Source organism: Oncorhynchus gorbuscha, linkage group LG01 (genome assembly GCF_021184085.1).
Source record: "Oncorhynchus gorbuscha isolate QuinsamMale2020 ecotype Even-year linkage group LG01, OgorEven_v1.0, whole genome shotgun sequence".
In the NCBI taxonomy this organism is placed as follows: Eukaryota; Metazoa; Chordata; class Actinopteri; order Salmoniformes; family Salmonidae; genus Oncorhynchus; species Oncorhynchus gorbuscha.
Genome location: NC_060173.1, coordinates 36508389 through 36523313, shown reverse-complemented (window position 1 = coordinate 36523313; position 14925 = coordinate 36508389). Strand labels below are relative to the sequence as shown.

At 38.3% G+C, this 14925-nt stretch overlaps 1 long non-coding RNA gene across 1 annotated transcript; it reads left to right on the top strand.

The window, feature by feature from the left end:
• The first annotated feature begins 686 nt into the window (after positions 1 to 686).
• LOC124036676 lies at positions 687 to 9040 on the top strand. The gene is made up of 3 exons (XR_006838944.1): positions 687 to 1006; positions 6217 to 6265; positions 8105 to 9040. It is a non-coding gene; the product is annotated as an uncharacterized LOC124036676 (long non-coding RNA).
• The last annotated feature ends 5885 nt before the right edge of the window (positions 9041 to 14925 follow it).

Here is a 14925-nt window from a genome sequence, read left to right as displayed (position 1 = left end):
CTGACAAGATAGTTGTTGATACTTCTGGTTATGATAATTATGAATTATGTGTAGGCTTCACATTTGCAAGTATATGATAAAATTGCTTTTCATAGAGCTACAGTAAAAGAAATCTAAGCACAAGGGATTTTAATCATGAATATATAAAATATAACATAGGCTATCCTATATGAGAGTTGAGACCTCTCTCGTAATTTAGAAAATCCCGAGCTATGATGAGCTATTGTTTTATTTATTGGTTCATGATTCTAGGCTATAACAACTTTCATGGACTGTAATTGCAAATTGTTAAACTATATCATGATAGTATAGGTCTTAATTAAATGTTTCTGCCCCAAAAAATACAAATTCAAGGCACTTTAATTATAGGTATATCCTAATCTACAATTTGTACATAATATCACAAATGCCTGAGTGAATGGTGTTTCATTTGAAGACAAAGCATATCTATGAAGTATATAGCCTAAAAGTGGCCCCTATGTGCTCCTAGAAGTTTCTAGTCTGAGCATTTTTAGCTGGTACTTTCAAAATCACCAGGGTCTGTCAAAGTTGGGTCCTGTGAAAAATGTACACAGCTAAATGGAGCATATGCTGTCAATACAGCAGACAGGATCTATTACAGTATCTGAGTGCCCCCTAGCGTATGTATCGTTTCTGCCTCAAATCAACATTCAATTCGGAGGAGCCTTCCGACATGGAAACTGCCTGGGTCTCTCGTCTCTCACAGTGACCAAAGTAGCGTGCGCCCATTTCTAACTGATTCATGTTTAAGAAAATGTCTTCTTATTGACTTGGACGTCATCGAGGTATGCGTGTTGATCACTGTTTCGCCTCCGTAGGCACAGGGATTTTTTGTATTTTACTTTTAATCATTGATTGATATAGGCTGATAATTGGTCTTGAGCGTAACACTTTCATTCTAAAGCAAACTGCATGGTCTAAATGATATCACTGTCTGCAGTTTATTGTATTGTTTTATTGTGGATTCTACTTGACCACTCCATTGGTGAGTATGAACATTTTGGCATATTTGTTTCATTAATGAAATGTTTGAATGTGAAAACGTGCTTGGCATTAGGCAATTGTCTCGGTCGTAAATAGAACGACTATCAAAATGGATACATCAAAAAGCTGTTTAGTCATAAAACACATTTCTAGCATAAAACATCACAAAAACCTCATGAACCTTACCAGGCGCAGGCATAAAGATACTATGACGCATAACATGCTAATTATTGTCTAATTAAATGTTAATGGGAATACATATTGGGCAGAAACACATTATGTATACGCCTAAAGGCACCTATATGTATTAAAAAAATATATATTGTGAGATTATTGTAGACAATAATGTATAGGCTATTCTCACAAACGTACCAAATGCATAGGTCGATTCGTCCGCAGCGTGATGCATCTTCTGTCTTATCAGAATATACTAGTCTTCTCTTTCTTTTCGATATCATGTCGAGAATAGACGGGAAGGTGTACTTTCCACCCGATGGAATGAATCACAAAAATACTTGACTTTATTTGAAGAACAATAAGCAAAAAACGTAAGACTGACAAAGGATTAATCACAGTCACAACATTGTATAACTTATGTGCTGAACTTAAACCTTGTAATGTAAATTGTCTTGTCTTCATAACATAAGTAGCGGTTGTTATGGCTGTCTTTAAAAATGACAAAAGTCAAACGGCAAGAAAATGCTCCTGTGCGTCTTTCCTTTCTGTCCTACTGTAGGCTACGCTATGGGTTAAAACGCGTCTGTATGCCGCTGCTTTTAGTGCGCTGGATGGGAGGGGTGAAATTCAGACTACACATAGTCAGACACCTGTCTGTTTGTATTGAAACTAGGGATGCTTTTATACATTATCACTTCATTTATGTTAGAATCATGAACGTAAATTAATTTGACAACAATATATTATGAATCGATGAGCTGACAGAAGCGAATAACCAAAACTTGTAAAATGTGATATAGCAAAATGGCAATTAAACACATTTGTTGAAAGCTAAAATAATTAATTAAATGAAACAGAAATTAATATCAGTTTTAGATGGCAGATGCGGTGACACGAAAACTATTATTAATATTATTATTATTAGGCTATAATTATTATTACAGCAATGATACCGGTAACAATTGCAATTCTTGGTATACCAATTATTGCTGTTTTAATATTATGAATATTATTATTTTTGTTGCGGTTGACAAAACACTAACTGTTGTTATTGAACAGGGGAAGGAGATGATTGCTTTCAAATAGGCGCATTTCAATTGACAGATAGTTTCTCTGATAGTAGGATCTCATCCTCATATGTCTACAAATGTACTTCCATTAACACACAGAGAGAAAGACAGGGAGGGGGGGGGGGAGAAAAGGGGGAAAGAGTGTGATGTGACATGACCTCTACAGAGAGAGAGAGAGAGAGAGAAAGAGAGAGAGACTAGATGGTTGTAGATATGCAGTTTTTGTTCCTAAAACTGTGAAGTTTACGTTTTCATATGGCTTTAATTGCCCTTCACGCATTCATATATAAACCCGTTACTTTTGTAGATCAGCCGGGTTAGGCCTATAGAGTCATGTCTGGATAAGAGCGTCTGCTAAATGACTTAAATGTAAATGTAAATGTTGCAAAGAAATACAACTAGTGGGCCAACATTCTATGTGATGTTTTGTGAGTTGAAAAGTAGGCTACTAAAATCTTTCTTTGTCCTATACTTTTTCACATTCTCTGGATAAATGTAGGCCCTATGTCTATGAAGAATCAATGATAGAGTTACAACAGGCATTTTCTTTCTCTGTTCTGGTGCACGTCTTGGGGAAAATGCTCTCCTCAAGACAGAATCTCAAGCATAGGGGCACGGTAAGCCACTATACGCAATAGCGCACCTACATCGATTAGGACGAGACTCGAGGATGACGCTGACTCGCCACACTAAATAGTTACTGATCACACACAAATTGCAGGATCTTTAACGATTTGTCATGCTCATAGCACGGAAAATCGGTAAATCACTTTATTATTGTTTGTAAAACAATGCGCGCACAGATGAACGCAGTTCGATAGAGAGTGAATGGCCGAGTCAGTGGTTGAGATTCATGGTCGTCCTTTGAAAAAGCTTTCACTCGTGTTACAGGTTAAACTAACAAATGAAAAACAGTACACCTTTTGTTCAACTAAAATCACGTGTAGTCAATGAATTGACGGACATTTTGAAAAATGTGTTGCCTACAGCCCTACTTGTTTACGGAGCTGCACTCAATCACAAAAGTATATGCATTACCTCCTAACTTAACTATATTTTATAGAAAAGGGGAATCTATTCGGAATAATAATGTAGGCTTTAAGGAGTCGGCAATACTGGAATAGTGGGATCAGGCGGCGGCAGGTTAGCCTCCGTGCATTGGGGAGAGGCAGCAAGACAAGGATGAAAGTTCACTTTAATCTTATCTTTGCCTTCAGCAAGTCCTTCAGAGGGATACTGACCTGAAGGTCTCTGAGATCCCAGCCTGATTAACCCCTCCAGACCCGACTGGGTGCAAAGGTTAACCCGGCTAATCAAGTTGAAGAGGCTGATTGAATTAGATGACAAGGAGTCAAGGGGGAAACAACTGTCCTCCCCCCAAAAAGTCAGAGGCCAACCACTGGCAACACTTTAGTCTGTGTGAATCTCACTCTATAACCTATAGGCCTATCAGCAATCCAAAAATGGGAATAAACAAATGTCTAGTTGAATCTCCACAACAATTATCCTAGTGTTGAAGTATTTACTTGGAAGTTATTAATTAAAATCTATGCATAGTCATAGCTCTGTATTACAGAAACAAGTCATATTTTTTGTAGATAGTGGATTTATGTTCTCTTCACCTAATTTCTGAGCATACTAGCTCCTAGTGTCATTTTTTCAGTTATGAAACATATTCATATTTACAATGTATTACCTACACCATCCCAATTGTACACCGCCCTATGGGACACACAATCACAGCCAGGTGTGATACAGCCTGGATTTGAACCAGGGTATCTGTTGTGATGCCTCTAGCACTGAAATGCGGTGCCTTTAGACCACTGCACCACTCGGGAGCCCTGTGTTCTAATGTAATTTGTCCTGGGATATAACTTGTATTTTTCCCTCGGCCCTCATTTCCTTCCAACAGAATTGACATTGATTCAATGGCTCTCTTCAGTGAAGCAGTTTGACAGGTGGACAGACAGCCCTCACAAATGAGCTCTAATAATCTGTGACAGGATAGGAGCTCTAGTGGCCCTGCCCTTTATTGGTCTTTCTTCTTGAGTGGCATGTCAACTGTCCTTAAAAACAAACATGTACATTTCTCAACTTTCTCTTAAAAACATAGTCATGCAGTGTCACATATGATTCTAATTCCACTATGATAAAGTTTATAATGGACCATTCAAGTGGGGACGTTATGGTCAAATTCATGCTTCTCAGACTCATTTTCAGACTATTAACTTTGTAGATAAATTAGTACATGAAAACATTAAACATGAAGTCCTGACGCTTTTGCTATACGCAGAGTGCAGTATGAGAGCACATTGTTCTGTGAAGAACGGCTCTGCCTCCGTCTCCATAATTCCCAAAGCAGCACAGTTGTCTTAATGCTGAAGGTAATGTTGTTGAACAAATTACAACATATTTGGGCATCAAGCCAGACTTCTTTGCGGATAAAAACATGATTTTATTTAATTTGGTTGTAACTGTATTATAGGCTTTTGAATAGTTACATAGATTAGAGGAATTACTTTCAGAGATTCTTAGTGTGACTTTTACATATATACTGTAGAACTTGATGCTACTGTATTACTTTAAGGTAAACTTAGTCAATAGGATCAAACTATTATAATCTATACAAATAAGGTTGTAGTGTCTCATAATGCTATGTGACTTAAATTATTAATTGAAATGTTGCACTTATTTATTATGCATACTTGAGATTCACAATCTACTTGCAGTGTCATTATATTTGTCCGGGTATCTACCGGACTAATTCTAAGCATGATTACACAGTATTATTTTGATTACATTGATTATGAACATGAGCACTTTGTTAAGGCATCTTGTGTGTATAGCAATGTCATATCTACACCAACATCTTAAACATGACTGATCTCATGAATTCAGCATTAAAGCAGTGATTACTGCACTTCATAAATAGTTTGTTCTTGAATATTCATTGTTTAATAGTCAGCAGATTATTTGTCCATCTTTCATAAAACAAATCAGATTAAAGTAGAATCTTCTGTTGCTTTTAGGTGAAAGAGGAGATTGTGGGTAAAACACATGCCTAAATGGCAAAGAACTGGGCAAAATGAAAAGTAAATAACATAGCAGGCTACATGGGCCCCTGAAAGACCGCATTCGTTGATGTTGTAAGAAATCAGAACACATAGTGGCTTAACATTACATTTGAGGAATGGTTAAATCTCATTTGGGGTAAGGGAGTGTAATTGAAAATAAAAATACAGTTGCAGTATATATTATAATGAGTGGGCAAAATGTCAACCACTTGGTGTGTTAACCATCAGCAGCACACACACATAGTTTCCTCTTCGTATGTGATGTTTTGTAAAACACATTCTTATTCAATGAACAAGTACTGTATATCACCAATGATTGACTCTGAAGTAATACATTATAATGTTTAAAGAACTGCTCAATAAGCTGTGTGTGTAGAGTACAGTATATGTGTATGGGTGGAGGTGGGGTTGGGGGGCGTTCTGGGTGTTTATGGAGTTCATTCAGCAGTGTAGACTACTCTCTTTGCTCTCTGTGTCTGTTTGCCCTGCGGGCCAATCTAAGAAGGCAGCAGTTTCAAGATAGCTCACAGAGTTCGATTTGCCAATGATGGATTACCGTGTCAATTTAAACAGCAATGGATTCATTTGTTTCAATGATCCCTCTTTAGGCGGATTGCCAGGGTGCTTTCTCTCCCATCCACTTCATTTCCTATAAATGTTGGGTATAGTTGAAATCATGATGATTATGATGTATATAGCCAGGAAAAGAGTTAACCTGTTCAAGTGTTGTTATGGTCTTTGGAAGCCAACAACCAGCTATGCTCTTTATCCATGCTACGACCATGCTGCTATTACTGTGTAATAATAATATCTGAATTTTCTTTCTCTGACCAAATGAACATTTCTTTCTCTGACCCCCCCTCCCACCCCTGGTGACTGGTGACCTCCAGTTGACAGATCTGCTCCTGGCTTTCCTGAGTGTCAGACTGCTGAGACATGGTAGGGATGTGGCCACCTATTGAAATGTGATGCTGGAGATTAAAAGGATTTGTCGGGAAAAGTGTAATTTGGTGTACATTCACTTTATGCCAAAAGGGATTGATTACAGTCATTGTTTTATTTGAAGGCCCAATGTGGCCTTGGACTAAACTAAACTAAATTCTGAAAATCATCTTAATTGATGAACTTCACTGAATGATTCTACATGACCTGGTGTAAATAACGTTCACTTGATGACCTTTTGCAAAACTACATCACAGATAATAGATTATGATGTAAAGATTTGTAAAAGCATTAGAAATGGCTTTATTGCAGAACTTATGTTGTCATGTTTTAACAGAATGTATAGATTTACACCAATACTAATGAATAAAACTATCTTTAAATTGCAGATCACAAATGTAAGACATTAATAAAATCTACAAAGCAACTGACTTCAGCTGTATTTGTCTCGTAATGTTGAATTGATACACAATTGTTCCCATTCTCATGTCTGTCGTGAAGGCCAGATGGAATTGGCGACATTAACAAACAATGAAAAATGGCTTCTTTTGTCATGACTTGCACAATTTATGTTTATCTTTAACATGAAACAATAGTGTAAAATTCTTTAAAAAATGGCTTGTACAAGCTTTCAATATCTATTTATTACACAGCTGAAACTGACATTTTTATAGCATACATTGCAAGGTTCTATTTGGAGGCAAATGTGAGCACACACAAAGAATACAATGTTTTCCAAGCATTACCCCTCTCTCACTGCCTTCACCGTCTGAGTCTGGACTTAATCATGGGCCACTGGACTAAACTCAAGTTATTAGGAAATATAAATATTTTCTGAAGTAATCAAAGAGTGAGGGAAGGAGAGAGATTGATTTGCCTTGTGGGTTGTACTCTAATTGGAAGCAGGTTGTTTTCTATTGAGGACCGCTTGGAGACATGGACTGAGGTTTGCTTCGTCCTGTCCCTGGACAGTCTTTCAGCAGGTTGTAATTGTATATACCTGTCTGCCTTTTACATTTTTCCTACCAAAAGTCCACTTTAGTGAGTTTTACCTTTTTTTCAATTTTCGCCTAAAATTACATACCCAAATCTAACTGCCTGTAGCTCAGGCCTTGAACCAAGAATATGCATTTTATTGGCACCATTTGAAAGGAAACTCTTTGAAGTTTGTGGAAATGTGAAAGGAATGTAGGAGAATATAACACATTAGATCTGGTAAAATATAATACAAATAAAAAACCAAACGTTTTTTCATATTTATTTTGGTACCATAATCTTTTAAATGCAAGAGAAGTGTCATAATGTATTATTCCAGCACAGTTGCAATTTAGATATTGGCCACTAGATGTCAGCAGTGTATGTGCAAAGGTTTGGACTGATCCAAAGAACCATTACATTTCTGTTCAAAATTGTGTGTCAGGACTGCCCAAATGTGCCTAATTTGTTTATTAATAACTTTTCATGTTCAAAACTGTGCACTCTCCTCAAACAATATCATGGTATTATTTCACTGTAATAGCTACTGTAAATTGGACAGTGCAGTTAGATTAACAAGGATTTAAGCTTTCTGCCAATGTCAGATATGTCTATGTCCTGGGAAATGTTCTTGTTTACTTACAACCTCATTCTAATCGCATTAGCCTATGTTAGCTCAACCGTCCCGCAGGGTCTAAGTTTTAAACTGTAGACTTCTTTTCAGAATCTGAAAATATTAATACAATACATTATTGTATCAATGGGCTTTTGAGGTAACTGGTATTGCATGTAAATAAACCTAACATTTCAGTCATGCCACTATAAAATGCTCCCTTTCACCCTTTGACACTTTCCTTACAGAAGAAGACCATCCTGCTGACTCAGGATCCACTTCAACACAGAGGTCCCCCTTTGGCCTTCAGCTCATTAATTCAATTAATATGTTCATTTCAATGAAGCCAAAATGGAAAATTATCCATTTAAAAGTAAGGCACTTTCCATTGAAACAAGGGAAACCCCACATTTGTGTGGTTGAGCCATGAATCATCATATGGCATGTGTGGCGATTGCATTTAGAGAGTGATCAGAGACAGTACCAAAGACTGGAAACATCCCATACTCGGCACTAGATTTAATGAGTGCTGAGTTGTAGTATTTACAACAGTGCCAAAAAGGCTCAGCTATGTTCAGGAAGCATGTGAAGTGTCTGCAATAAAAAAAAACATTGTCAAACAAGATTTGGGAACAATTACATAGACAGATAGTGTAATGTTTATATGATCCCTCCAAACCAGAGCAGCTGCAGTAACCAGACCAGCAACATAACCATGCCCCATGTGACTACGTCTTTCATCTAGTTGAGAGGCCAGTAGTTTGTTAATTTTACATCAGTTCTCACAATTTATCATGCCTACACTGAAACATTTCAACAATTGTACTTACATTGTGGCCAAACGTCTTGAACTTCAGATGAACAATATGACATTGCTTGTTGTTGACTAGAAATCACTAGCTACCATGCAAGCAGCTTTGGCTATTATGTGTCATTGCTATTTTAGAAGTAACCACTGTAAGTTTCTCATTGCTAGCTATTTGAACCAACATTAACGATAGTTTGTGACATCCAACCTTTATGGGTGTGATGTGATATACCAAATACATTGGACATGAATGCGTATAATTTTGTATCCGGGACAAACCATTATTGTGACGGTATCAGCTGTGCATGCCGGAGAACTTTCCGCAACACAGTTGTTGGCAATAATTTGGGTTTTACACGTCATAATTATCACCTATAACAGTTGAAGAGGCACGAAATGTGGACAAATCTAGGATGAAGTTGAATATATAAATAATTTACTGTACCAGGCATTGGAAAGGTAATATATTGCAAGTAACTAAAGGTATGTAAAGGTAAAGCTACAAAATAACAATATTTTAAACTGTCTAGCCACCCTTGAAACTCCCACACATCTTGTTCGAAATGGCAGCTCTATCAAGATAATCATCTGAATGAATCTGTTACACCACGACCTATCAGGCTTGTAATTATTCATTGAGACCCTTCAGGCTAAACCAAAGTAGTGAATGACCAGGAAGTCACCTTATTGTCTATACAACTCATCATATCAGGTCATATACTGGCTAATGCTTCAGGTCATATGCTTTTCTTGTTGTAACATTTGTTAACGTTAGCACCGCTGAGCACATGAGTAGCAGCAGATTGCATAGCTTTTGTCCAAACCATTTCCTTATTGTGCAAGAAATAATCCTTTATTCAATTTATGTCTGAGGAGGCTTTTTAAAACATATTTTCACAAGATCGTTAGACTGTTCAAGAGTGTTAACTAATACGACCACTTGGCCCTCTATGGTCTAGATTTTCCTTCACGGATGAAACATTAGCAGAGCTCACTGCTGAGAAGGGTGTGGCTGTGGCTATATCCCTGGGAGAAGGGCACAGCTCCTGACAGAAAGGTAATGCTGTTGATACCCTAATGTCTAGGTCTCAGCACTACCAGACCATGGACCCCTTGCTCCCCATTTATCCCTCTGTCAATTTGCAGATCATGTAAAATCAAACTGAAATTGCTGTGAGAAATGTATCAATATATTTAATCCCTGACTGAAATTACAAGTCAGGTTGGTTTCTCTAATGAAATCTTACTCAACATAATGAACACAGTGGAAGTCAGCATTCTCACCATAGGTAAAGATCCCAATGACCTTATTATACATTTTGACTTTGTCAGCTTCCTTTTTTAATGAACTTAGTGTCAATGACTAATGTAAACTAAGGGCATGAATAGGAATATCAACAGTACACAAATAGGATTCATTACAGGATTTGGGTCACACTGCTCATAGACTTAGGGCTCTATTCAATCCGCATCGCAGAAGTTCAGCTTTACAGCGTGAATGAAATTTAAAGGCAATGTTCCCGCCACAGCGGAGACTGCTTTCACAGTAGACACTGCATCAATCAGAAATTACCTTTACATTTCTATTGCAGATTCTGTAGTGCTTCAGCCTTACACATTCAATAGAGCCCTTAGGCTGTTACTTGTTCAAAATGTACAAATCAGGTCACGCTTGAAAAATGTCTTTCAACAAAGAGAAATGCTGAACTTTGTCAAGCACCATGTGTAGGCTACAATACCCATTCTGACATAGCAGTTGTATTCTGCAATTGCGTAAATTATGTTGACCTGTAGATGAACAAAGACATATTAAAAAACTTTGTACAGATTTCCTGTGCAATGAGTTACCTTCTCTCATGTAATTGTTTCCATATTAGACCCCACTCACCCCTTCTTGCAAGCACATCCCTTCCAAAGGAATACTTGTGTTATGATTTGTTTACAATCACTCTATCCAATTCCACCTGCTGACAAGAGGTACCTCAGGGTACAGTGTTGTTACCCTTACAGCAGAACTCAGACACATTCTGGATATGAACAAATAGGTGTTTTCCATATATACAGCTATAGTTACAGAGTGATCGCTAGAAATAGACAGGAATTTCAGATTCTGAAAAGGTCCCGAGAACAATTATATATGCCTTCCTCTGTGCTCACTACAAAAAAATGAAAAATGACTGCCCAGCACTAGGAATGCACTCTTGATGCACAGAGCTGGAGCTCAATTGCAGTTCACACAGATAACCACAAAATACAGATGGCGATTTCCAGAAGTTTAAAAAAAGTTCAGAGAACATTGATATATGCCGCCTTCTGCGCTCACCCAAGATATTAAAAATGATTGCCCAGCATTACCTGTACATAGCCCACCTATAATTTAGCCTAAACTACCTCTTTCCCTAATGTATTTAATTTATTTATTTTGCTCCTTTGCACCCCATTATTTGTATTTCTACTTTGCACATTCTTCCACTGCAAATCTACCATTCCAGTGTTTTACTTGCTATTTTGTATTTACTTTGCAACCATGGCCTTTTTTTTGCCTTTACATCACTTATCTCACCTCATTTGCTCACATTGTATATAGACTTGTTTATACTGTATTATTGACTGTATGTTTGTTTTACTCCATGTGTAACTGTGTCGTTGTTTGTGTCGAAGTGCTTTGCTTTATCTTGGCCAGGTCACAATTGTAAATGAGAACTTGTTCTCAACTTGCCTACCTGGTTAAATAAAGGTGAAAAAAAAATAAAAAAATTAGAAGCAAATTTGTGATTCTCGGAGTAGAAGCCTGCTGCTTAAACCACTGCGCTACGCAATTCACAAAGCTCAGCAAGCCATGGGAATACTGAGAATACGGATTATACCTGATGGTAATAGCGCATCATTTTACATTATTTGGTTTTAAGCCTTCCCCAAACCATAGCCCAGACCTTAACCACTCGGGAATTAATATCTAAACTTCACCCTTTGAGTTGTTTCTGTTTCGATCCTGTAACGCGCAAAAATAGATGTTCATACATATTACGTTGAATTTAAAAGGGAAACTAGGAGATCTTGTTAAGAGTTAGGTCTGTATCTGGAGATGATAATCTTATTTGTGGTCTCACTGAGTCATTCCTCTTTGTTGTAATGGCTAAGGTGTTGGATTGACAATCTCAGAGACCCAGGTTCAAGTCCCAGTAGGGCTCCCACTCAATTAGCTATATTGTTGTCAGAAGTGGGTTGGCACTGCTGGGAGAGCCATTGGTACAAGAGCAAGAAACTTGTGCAAATTAAGCAGAGGAAAGCACTTTCTGAAGGAAAGGCGTAGTGTAACAACCTTAGTACAACACCTACCGACTTTGTTAATTGTTGTACAAGATCTACCAACTTCGTCGGTTGTTGTACAATACAACACCTACCAACTTCGCCAATTGTTGTTTGACAATATTTTCCACATAATTGTAGAAACCACTCAGCACCTAGGAACAGGACAGCTCTTATAATAAAACTGTTATGTTTTGTTTGTGAGTCCTGTAACAAAAAAATATTCCAGGTCTCAGCATTACTTACACAAGGCTGTTAAAAAGGTCTTTGTCACTTTGGCACACTGCACCTACATAGTATTTGCCAGCAGCACCACCATCATCATAGAATCTACTTTCTTTCTTTCTTTCTTTCTTTCTTTCTTTCTTTCTTTCTTTCTTTCTTTCTTTCTTTCTTTCTTTCTTTCTTTCTTTCTTTCTTTCTTTCTTTCTTTCTTTCTTTCTTTCTTTCTTTCTTTCTTTCTTTCTTTCTTTCTTTCTTTCTTTCTGTTTCTTCAAGTTTGCATTGTGCATTGACTGTGCTGGTCATGAGCTTGTGTCAGCCAATGCAGGACAAAGCCCCCATAAACTATAACACCACTTCCTGCACAGCTCAAGGTGAAATAGTAGCATAAACTATCAGACACTTCATTATAATATCGGTTTACATATCCAGGACACTAAAAAGTAGGGGCCATTTCATCAAGCTAATTGCCTGTTTGTAAGAGGGAGCAAACTTTTCCACCATCAGTCTATTATGGAGCCTGTTTCTTAATCACAAATAGAGCCTTTGTATCCCAGAGGGACTTGCATTCTAATGTATAATTGAACCAAAGACCAAAGCTATCAATCTTTCACAGACACTTTAGTTATTTTTCTCCTCCTTGCTGTAATTGTGGTGACATGCAGTAACAACAAACACTGTGAAAAGGCTGCTTCCACAGATCTGTGGAAAGGATGGTATTCCTTGTTTATTATGTACAATGCTTGCATTGTAGAGTGGAACCAGATACCCTATCAATAATAAAGATCAAGGTGTCCAGACCTCTGTATGACCAACTTTAAACTTTAAAAGGACAGGAACTTTGGCCTTTGGATTAAAAAAGCAGCAATCCCTCATCTAAGGATCTCTAATGGAGAGAAATGTTCTCTTTTGCATGGTCAAAATTAAGTAATGGTGCTGTAATACATGCGGTACCGCAAAAAAAAAAAAATATATGTGATCGGGATTTTGGAGAAGCTTTACTATTATGGTGTGCAGACCAGTTTCTGATGACATGAAAATGGCTGAGTTGACAACATAGACCAACAAGACCTGTAACTGCCCCCAGGGATTATTAAAGTCTCCATCAGAGTGCAGGAGGGCCATGGTCACATTCCTCACTGCAGTGTCACCGCCCCTGCACAACGCCTATGGTCCCCTTGATGCCTTTAATGATGAGTCTTGCCGTTAATGAGTTAATGCAAAAACTCTCAATGTCATCGGTAAAGATAAGAGAGAAGAAAGCAGAGCATTGTACACATAATGACAGGCTCCCCGCCTGCCTCTGAGATGTCACGGGTCAGCCATGTTAAGAATGTGTGTGCCCAATCATCTAGTGATCTTTATCTAGCTAGCCTGCAGCTAAGCAAGACATGGGCCCAATCAGGGGTGCTGATGAATGAACAATGAGGCCCTTGAATTGTTCTGCCTGCCACATGACTGCTTCTATACTAACACATGATGACATTAACAATCAATATACCGATTACTGAACTTATGGAGGATCTCTTCAAGCCATCGTTTGTGCTACAAGTGTTTTGTACTCATGTACATAATGCAGATATGCTCTATTTGACCTGATCCACATGATCCTTCCAGGATCCAAACAACGAGTAACCAAATTCTGTTTAATTTCATGGTGGGCCACAGATATTGCTATACAGACTTCTGTTTGAAAATCATCTGAAAAAGCATAAGGCCATTGCAGAGCTCACTCTGTAGTTTATATTTCCTCTCTGGCCCTAACAGTTGTTTGTTTTTGTTTTGGAGGAGCGAGGGAGCCTCTTTTTGGAGGACCGAGGGAGTATCTTTTTGGAGGACCGAGGGAGCCTCTTTTTGGAGGACCGAGGGAGCCTCTTTTTGGAGGACCGAGGGAGTCTCTTTTTGGAGGACCGAGGGAGTATCTTTTTGGAGGAGCGAGGGAGCCTCTTTTTGGAGGACCGAGGGAGTATCTTTTTGGAGGACCGAGGGAGTATCTTTGCAGGTGCAAATTCAAAGAAGTGCAACAGGTGAAAAGATTGGCATATTATCGAGCAACGTTTATGTTCGGGTTTTGTATCAGTATTGATTGTGTTTGTTGCGCAACCACAGGGGAAACTACAGAGTTCTCCTTAGAAGGGTCCTGATGAATGATGGTGTACAAAATGACAAATTAGGATCTTAGATGGCTTTTCGTGGCGTAATGAGATGGAATTTAAAGGTTAAGGGGATGAATTTCAGCTGTCACAAACATCATAAAACCTGACAAATTGTATTATAACAGTCAGTGAAATCCACACTGCACTGCCGTTTTCTTCTCTTCAAGCACTCGCTGACATAGACTGTCTCAGATTCAGGTCTCCAACTCCAGCCAGGCTCAGACAAAGGGCCCCTGCCAGTCCAGTGGCATTTGTCTCGTTCAACATTATCTGAAATCAAATGCTCTATTCTACTCCCACGATTCCTCATGGAATGGTCAGCCCAGCCCTAATGTGGGAATGTCTGTAATCCTCACAAAAGGACACTGACATTTATACCCACCAGAAATGAATTATAAAAGACAAGGCCAGGATTCCACCAGCGGCTTTGTGCAGGGTACACAAGACTGTGGGCGTATAGATAATGACTCTTTATTGTAGGGTCACTACTGCAGGTAGTGATGACAAAAAGGCAGATCCAGTCACATGGACAGCTGTGAGACAGGTGACCCAGCATGTTAACACAAATAGGGAA